This window comes from Cervus elaphus, chromosome 19, assembly GCF_910594005.1.
Source record: "Cervus elaphus chromosome 19, mCerEla1.1, whole genome shotgun sequence".
Classification (NCBI taxonomy): Eukaryota; Metazoa; Chordata; class Mammalia; order Artiodactyla; family Cervidae; genus Cervus; species Cervus elaphus.
Window position 1 is genome coordinate 31,953,701 of NC_057833.1, and position 8,636 is coordinate 31,962,336.

The 8,636-nt window shown below is 43.0% G+C and overlaps 1 pseudogene; it reads right to left on the reverse strand.

Annotated features, from left to right (window-relative positions):
* Nucleotides 1-1,443: 1,443 nt before the first annotated feature.
* LOC122675207 lies at nucleotides 1,444-6,793 on the reverse strand (annotated as a pseudogene).
* Nucleotides 6,794-8,636: the final 1,843 nt, after the last annotated feature.

An 8,636-nucleotide genomic window follows, 5' to 3' on the forward strand; every position in this document is an offset into this window, starting at 1 on the left:
CCAGGGTCTCTACACATACTATTTTAAAAATAAACTTTGTTTTTAGAGCAGTTTTTTGTTTCATAGCAAAATGGAGCAAAAAGTACAGAGAGTTCCCATATACCTCCTGTCCCCACACATGCATAGTCTCCCCCACTATCAACACTGTGAATTAGAGGGGTAAATTTGTTGTCATCAATGAGCCCACTTATCACCCAAAGTCCATAGTCCATAGGGATCACTCTTGGTATTTTGTATTCGATGACAAATGTGTAATGGTGTGTATCGAACATTAGAATATAATACAGAACAGTTTTAACTGCCCTGGAAATCCTCCATGTTCTACCTATTCATCTCTTCCTCTCCCCTCTTTCTTAGTAACCACCAATCCTTTCATAAACTCCATACTTTAGACATTTCCAAAATGTAATACAGTTGAAATCATATAGGATATTGTCATTTTAGATTGGATTCTTTTACTCAGTGATGTGTATTTAAGGTTCTTCCACATCTTTTCATGGCTTGTAGCTCAGTTTTTAAGTGCTGAAGGATATTCCATTGTCTAGATGTGCCACACTGTATTTAACCATTTACCTAATGAAGGACATCTTTGTTGCTTGCAAGTTGGCAATTATAAATAAAGCTGCATAAAACACCTGTGTGCAAGTATTATGTGGACATAAGTTTCTTGGTTTTTTTTTTTTTTTGGACATAAGTTTCAACTCATCTGGGTAAACACTTAAGGAGCCACAATTGGTGGATCATATGCTAAGACTATGTTTAATTTTACAAGAAACTGTCAAATCATCTCCGAAAGTTGGCTGTACCATTTTGCATTCCCACCAGTAATGAAGGAAAGTGCCTGTTGCTCCACATCCTGCCAGTGTTTGATACTGTCAGGGTTTTGGATTTTGTCCATCCTAATGCATGTGTAGTGATTTTAATTTTAATTTGCAATTTTAAACTTAATTTGCAATTTCCTAATGATCTATAATGTTGAGCATCCATCTTTTCCTATTCTTATTTGCCATCTGCATATCTTTTTTTTTTTCTTTTTTACTGAAAAACTTTTGTTGGCTTTGTTTTAATTTTTGTTTTAATTTTTTATTTTTGTTGGGTTGGGTCTTGATTGCTGTGAGCAATCAGCTTCTGTGAGCCGGGGCCACTCTTCACTATGGTGCATGGACTTATTGCAGTGGCCTCCCCCATTGCAGAGCACAGGCTCTAGGTGAGTGGGCTTCAGTAGCTGTGGCACATGGACTTAGTTGCTCAGTGGCACATGGACTCCTCCCAGTCCAGGATTCAAATCCGTGTCCCCTGCATTGGCAGGCAGATTCCTATTTAGTGTACCACCAGGGAAGTCCTATTGGCTTCTTCATAATTAAATCTTTTCATTAATATATATCTGACATATTATATTAGTTTCAGGTATACTTTCTTGGCCTTTCAGAAAGAAACAGGAATTTATTTGCCAGTAATGATGATCCCATCATACTTCTGCTGAAAGCAGCGCATGGCCTATATTCTAAGTCTCTGTCTGTCCCCATGCAGCCTGTTCTGCCCTTCTGTGATGCTGAAACCTGGCCTACCCAACACCACACATAAGCCCAGACCGTAGACGCCAGTGCTTGGGTCACATTTGATTGCCAGATTGATGTGTTCCTTGATCCCCAAACCAAAGTTTCCAGTATCTGAGCAGTTCTTTTTTTCTTAACTTACACTTCTGTGCCTTTAGACCTCTCTCCAGGATTTCTTCTCCCTTGGCCACACAATGGATGGCAATCTTTTCATTTCTCCTGATACCAAAGGACCTGATGGCGTATCTAGCTTTGGCGAACACAGGGTCTGGCCTGTGGGCTGCTCCTGCCCTGAGGCTGCCCAGGTCAGTCAGTGTCTGCTCTCCCTGCCAGAGAGGTTGAGGCAGAGCTTACAGATGGGAAGTCCCCACATGGGGCTCTCCTTTCCACTCTGATTCTGAGCTGTGATGGAAAACAGGAAGAGTATCTGTGTATCTTCTTTAGTGAAGTGGCAGGTTGTTGGCCCATTTTTTAATCAAGTGGTCTTTTAATTGCTGAATTTTAAAGATTCTTTGCCTGTTTTAGATAGTAGTCCTTTATCAAATATGTCTTTTGCAAACATTTTCTTCCTGTCTGTGGCTTGTCTTCTCATTCTCTTAGTAGTGTCTTTTGCAGAGATATTATTCTTTTTTTTTTTTTTTCACTCAAGAGATAGTTCAGGGCTTCCCTTGTGGCTCAGTGGTGAGAAATCTGCCTACCAATGCAGGAGACACTATTTTAACCCTTGGCCTGGGAGGATCTCACATGCCTTGAAGCAGCTAAGCCCATGTGCCACAATTATTGAGCCTGAGCTCTAGAATCCAGGAACCACAACTACTCAGCCCACGTGCCATAACTACTGAAGTCTGTGTGCCCTAGCCAAAAATAAACAAATAAATAAAATTATTTTTTTAAAAAAGGAATAATCGTTTCAACTGAGGGGATGACAAGAAGATCCTTGCCTTCATAAAACCTACATTTTAATGAAGAAAATGACAATAAATAAATAATTGAATAGACATATGACAGGCATTTATGTGGAGAGAGTTCCTGGGGAGAAAATTTAAACAGGGTAAGGAGTTAGAGAGTGACTAGAGAAAAATCACTCTAGTTACTATGTGGACCTAGCAGAGTCTAAAGTGGAATCAGCTGTAGTGGGAGCCAGAACAGGTGGGGAAGCCAGGTAGTCATCTGTTGCATTCATACAAGCAAGATATATGTGGGTATGGATGAGGTTGGATGCTGTGCAGGTGAGGAGGATTATCCACATTCTAGACAGTATGTTTGTTTGGGTTTTTTTTTTTTTTTTTTTTTGGCCACACCATGTGTCTTGTGGGATGTGGGATCTTAATTCCCCAACCAGGGATTGAACCTGGGCCCTTAGCAGTGAGAGCACGAAGTCCTAACACTGGACTCCCAGGAAATGCCCTGGACATTAGTTTAAAGTGGAGCTGAATTCTATCCATTAAACCATTGATGTCCATCTCTGTCACACACACAAAAAGTGGAGCTGACATACTTGCTCATGGATTGGGTGTAAGAGAAATCAATGATTCAGGGATGAAAGCTAGGTTTGGGCCTAAGCTATCAAGTGAATGGTGGTAAAACTGGGAGGGGAGTGGGAAGGAGTAGGGAAGGAACCAAATAGGCAGGGACCAGGCCTGGGCATGGGACCCTCAAGTGAAAATTTGGGTGGCCAATGGGCCACTGTGATTCAACTCAAAAAGTTAAGGTTGGTGCTATGCAAATTTGTGACTCTTCCACAGAGGAGAGCATGCTGGACATCTTTGCAGGCCTTCCAGATTCTTTCCCCATGCCACTCCACCCTGCTCCCTGCCTTCATACAGACTAATCCATAGGGATTAAGTCAGTGGACTCCAACCTTCTGGTGTCCAGCTGGATTCAGCCGCTGGCAGTGCATCAGAAGAAAGGAGAGCAAGGTGGGGTGACTTATTCCCCAGCTCCCTCCCTTCAGTTCCCCTTAGCTGCCTGAGCCCCTCCATGAAAATTTACAGCTCCTGTCAGGCAGGCCTCCACACAGCTGTCTCTCCAGACGCAGTCACTGTCCCCTCTCTTTACCCCCTTCTAGTCCTGGGGTGGAAGCAGCCCCCCTCCCCCTGCTAACCTCAGAGTACTGCTGTCCGTGAAGTGAAGTGTTAGTTGTTCAGTTATGTCTGACTCTTTTTCGCCCCCACGGACTGTAGCCTGCCAGGCTCCTCTGTCCATGGGATTCTCCAGGCAAGAATACTGGAGTTGGTTGCCATTTCCTCCTCTAAGGGGTCTTCCTGACCCAGGGATCGAACCTGGGTCTCCTGCATTGTAGGCAGATTCTTTATCACCTGAGACACCAGGGAAGCCCCACTGCTGTCCTTGTGCCTTTACAAATAGTCCCTGTAGTGAGCCCTACTTGAATTACTGTAATTTCAGTGAGCCATCTGTTTCTCGCTGAGTCCTTGACTGAATTTAAAACCCTGAGACTGGGTACTTCCCTGGTGGTCCAGTGGTTAAGACTCTGGGCTTCCACTGCAGGAGGTGCAGTTTCAATCCTTGGTCAGGGAAATGAGATCTCACATGCTGTGTGGCAGGGCCAGAAAAAACAATTAATTAAAAAACTCCTGAGATTGGATAAGATCACTTAGGGAGTGAGAAGAGATAGAAGAGAGATTTGTGGACTGATTCCTAGGACTATCTTATTTAGAGGCTGGAAAGAGGAGGTGTATTTCCCAAAGGGAGGTCAGAGGGCAGGAAGAAAATCAGGAACTTGTGGTGATGTCTGGGTAGCAGCTCTGGGAAGACAAGGTGCAAGAAAGGGCTCGCCCACAGGTGGGTCAGTGGTAAAGAATCCGCCTGCCAATGCAGAAGACATGTCTCGGATCCCTGTTCCAGGAAGATCCCACATGCTGCAGAGCAACTCGGCCCATGTGCCACAACTACTGAAGCCTTCCCCATGCTGTAGAGCCCACGCTCCACAACAAGAGAAGCCACTGCAATGAGAAGCCCCTGATTGGCAACTAGAGAAAAGATGCTGCCCTGGATTCCTGGAACCTCTGGTTGGCCTTGCTTATCGTTCCTGATGCCTTAGGTATGGGAGGGAGAGAAGAGGAGAAAAAATACCACGGAACACACACAGGCACACACAGTTACACCTGCCTCAGGAACTGTTCTGTGATTATGGCCAGGGCAGCAACTATTTCATATTCACCCTAATGTTGAGGACCTGACATTCAAGTGGCAGCTTAGTGGTTTTCTGGATGAATAAATGCTTTTTTTTTTTTTTAATGGCTTATACACTATGCTTTTGGTGCATGAAGGCCCCTTTACAGACTTGACCACTAATTCCTTGAATTGCCCTATTATAATATGTCTCTGATTATGCTTTTGTATACTATGTAATGCCTGGGTGTGAATGTACTTATTTTTTTTTCCCCAAACAGAATTGTATTGAGAAGATGACAACATAAACTCTGCAGAAACAAACGCTGTGGGTTTTGGTCACTTGAGCTCTAGAACCATCAGATAAATCTATTACTACTGTACTTCTAAGAACAATCCTCTTTGTTTAAAGTGTGAAACTGCTCTTCACTAATATTTTGGTGTCATTCCCAGAAAGCATGCTTTATGTAATTGGCAAGTTTTTGCAAAGGCTATTCGCTATTTGCAGCCTCTGTATTAGTGTGCTTGACTGATTTCCTCAACTCTGTTTATCCTATCCTGACTCAGTACAGGTGAAAAAAAATCTTCTACAAGGTGAAATTCGAATCCTGGCTGTGCCAACTTCACAAGCAGTGACCTTGTGAAAGATCTTAACTGCTGTAAGTCTTAGTCTCCTTATCTATAAAATGGGATTAATAGTATAGTCGATCCTCATTACTTACAGATTTCACATTCTATTTTTTTTATTCATTTATTTTTGGCTGCGCTGGGTCTTCATAACTGCTTGTGGGCTTTCTCTAGTTGCAGCAAGCAGAGGTTACTCTTTAGTTGCAGTGTGCAGGCTTCTCTTGCTGCAAGAATGGCCTCTAAGGCATGCAGGCTTCAGTAGTTATGGCGCATGGGCTTCGCTGCCCTGTGGCATGTGGAATCTTCTTGGACTAGGGATCAAACCCTTGTCCCCTGCACTGGCAGGCGAATTCGTAACCACTGGACCACCAGGGAAGTCCAAGATTTCATATTTTCAAATTCATCTACTTGCTAGAGTTTATCTCTGACTCCAAGATCAGTACTTGAGGCACTTGTGTAGTCATTCACAAGCACATGCAGTGCAGTGAAAAATTTGAGTTGCTCAACATGTGTCTTCCCAGCTCAGTTCAGACTGTAAACAAGTAATCTTTTTATGGTCTGTTTAGTGCCATGTTTTTTTATTTTTTGTGCTTTTTCTTGTGATTTTGCTATTTAGAATGACTTCCAAGCATAGTGGTGAAGTGCTGTCTGATATTCTTGGTACAAGAAGGCTGTGAGGTGCCATACAGGAAAAATACAGTGTTAGATAAGCTTTATTCAGGCACGAGTTATGGTGCAGCTGGTTGTTAGTTCAGTGTTAATGAATCAACAATGTATATTAAATAAGGCATCTTTAAACAGAACAGGGGGCTTTCCAGTGGTACATGTCTCCAATGCAGGAGACATGAAAGACATGGGTTCGATCCCTGGGTTGGGAAGATTTCATGCAGGAGGGGCAGCCCACTCCAGTCTTCTTGGTTGGAGAATCCCATGGACAGAGGAGCCTGACGGGCTACAATTTGTAGGGTCGCAGAGAGTCAGACATGACTGAAGTGACTTAGCACACACGCATGTGCAGGCACAAACAGAACACACCTAAAACAAATATGTGTTCATTGGTTGATGAAAATGTAATCAGAGGCTCGCAGGAACCTAATCCTGTATTTCCTTTAGGAGAAGTGGTTCAGAATAGTGGCTAAATCAGTGTTTGCAGAGACTTTATAAAAGATAGTTAGGGTTAGGATTAGGGTGTACCTTAAAGACCTCGTTTTACCTTATGTGCTTGCATGCCAAGTTGCTTCAGTTGTGTCCAACTCTTTGCGACCCCATGGACCGTAGCCCACCAGGTACCTCTGTGCTTTTTGCCTTAATTACCTCACTGAAGAATGTATCTCCAAATACAGGTACATTCCGAGATCCTGGGGATTAGGACTTCAACATATAATTTTGGGGGGACCCAGTTCAGCTGGTGACACCACCTATCCATCCTCATCTCCCACACCTGTTTCTCTAGCCAGGTTTCCAAACTGGCCACTCATTACTCCCTGAGGTTTCCTTGCCAGGTTTTGGGACTTTGTTCATAATAATGCAACCTTACAGCATCCCCTATTTCTGCATGTCTAAGTCAGATCTACTTTTCAAAGACAGGATTACTGACAAGTGCTCATTAAGGAGGTGATTAAGTTAAATGAGGTCTTTAAGACTCATTGGTCCTAATCCAATATGACTGATGTCCTTATAAGAAGAGAAAATTGGGACAGAGACATGGATGCACACAGAGGAAGGACCATGTGAAGGCAGAGATAGAAAGTGGTTGTCCAGCCAAGGAGAGAGGCCGACACCTTGATCTTGGATTTCTCTGCCTCCAGAACTATGAGAAATACATTTCTGTTATTTACAGTTGACCATTGAACAATAAAGGTTTGAACTGCTTGCGTCCACTTACATGTGGATTTTTTTCAATAGTAAATACTGCAATACTACACAATTCTCAGTTGGTTGAATTCCAGGTGCAGAACCACATATACAGATGAATCTTGTGTAGGGAGGACTACCTATAAATTATACCTGGATTTTTGAATGCACAGAGGGTAGGTGCCCCTAATTCCTACCTTGCTCAAGGGTCAACTGTATTAAGCTACACAGCTGATAGTATTTTGTTATAAGCAGCCCAAATGGACTGAGACACCAGGCAAAGGACTTTGGGTTGGATTCTGTAGCTAGTAGGGATCACTGAATTTTTTAAAGAGTGATCCATGTTGTCCTTCAAGAAAGGAACTGGAACCATTTTCTGAAGAGAATGAGCTAAAAAGGGAGGCCAAGACTGGAATGTATAGATCTGAGAGTCATTTGCCTGTGGGAAGCTGGGTAGATGATCACTGTTAGAGAAATTCTTACGGGTTTATACATCTATAGTTGAGAGTTTTATAATATGGTTTATTGTTGGGCTCTGTTACAAAAACCTTTTCAGGATAGTAGTGTAATGAGAAAGTCAGAGTCTGGGACAAGACTGGGCAAACATTCTCTAACAAAAAAATGAATTCTGGAAAACCTTTTGCAGTAGCTTGTTTGAAACTTTTCTGTGGGGCCATGAAGACTCTGAAAGAATTTTGTAGCAGTGGCCCCTGAGCATGAGATTTCCTGAGGATATCATTGCAGATATGGAATACTGAGATCTAACTTGTGAAAATAAATAACAGGGGTCTAGCAATCTGGCAACCCACTCCAGTATTCTTGCCTGGAGAATCCTGTGGACAGAGGAGCCTGGTAGGCTGCTGTCCATGGGGTCGCACAGAGTTGGACATGGCTGCAGCGACTTAGCATGCATGCATTGGAGAAGGAAATGGCAACCCACTCCAGTATTCTTGCCTGGAGAATCCCAGGGATGGAGGAGCCTGGTGGGCTGCCGTCTATGGGGTTGCACAGAGTTGGACACGACTGAAGCGACTTAGCAGCAACAGCAGCAATCATTCACCTGAGAGTTCTGAGCTGATGTATGTCCCTGGACAAGAGGTAGCAAACAAAAACTTAATTTCAGTTTGTATCTTTTTATTCCGTTTTGTTTTTTGCCATAGAAACCCAGTTTCTATGGATACTGAAGCAATGATTGCATGAGTCTGCAAAATAGATAATAAAAGCCCAAACTACAAGTATGTTTGTAGTAAGGAGGGTATAGTTTGTAGAAGTACTATAGGGTGATATTGATATGACATAGTAACTAATTGGACCTGAAGATACAGAGGAGAGAAACTGAGATTTCTCAGAATAATTCGGAGCTTGAATTTTGAAAGAGCAGAATAATTTTACTTTTGGACATGGTGACTGTGAGGTGTTTTTCCAACTGGGGCATGTGAATGCAAAAGCCTAGCAGGCCAAGACTGG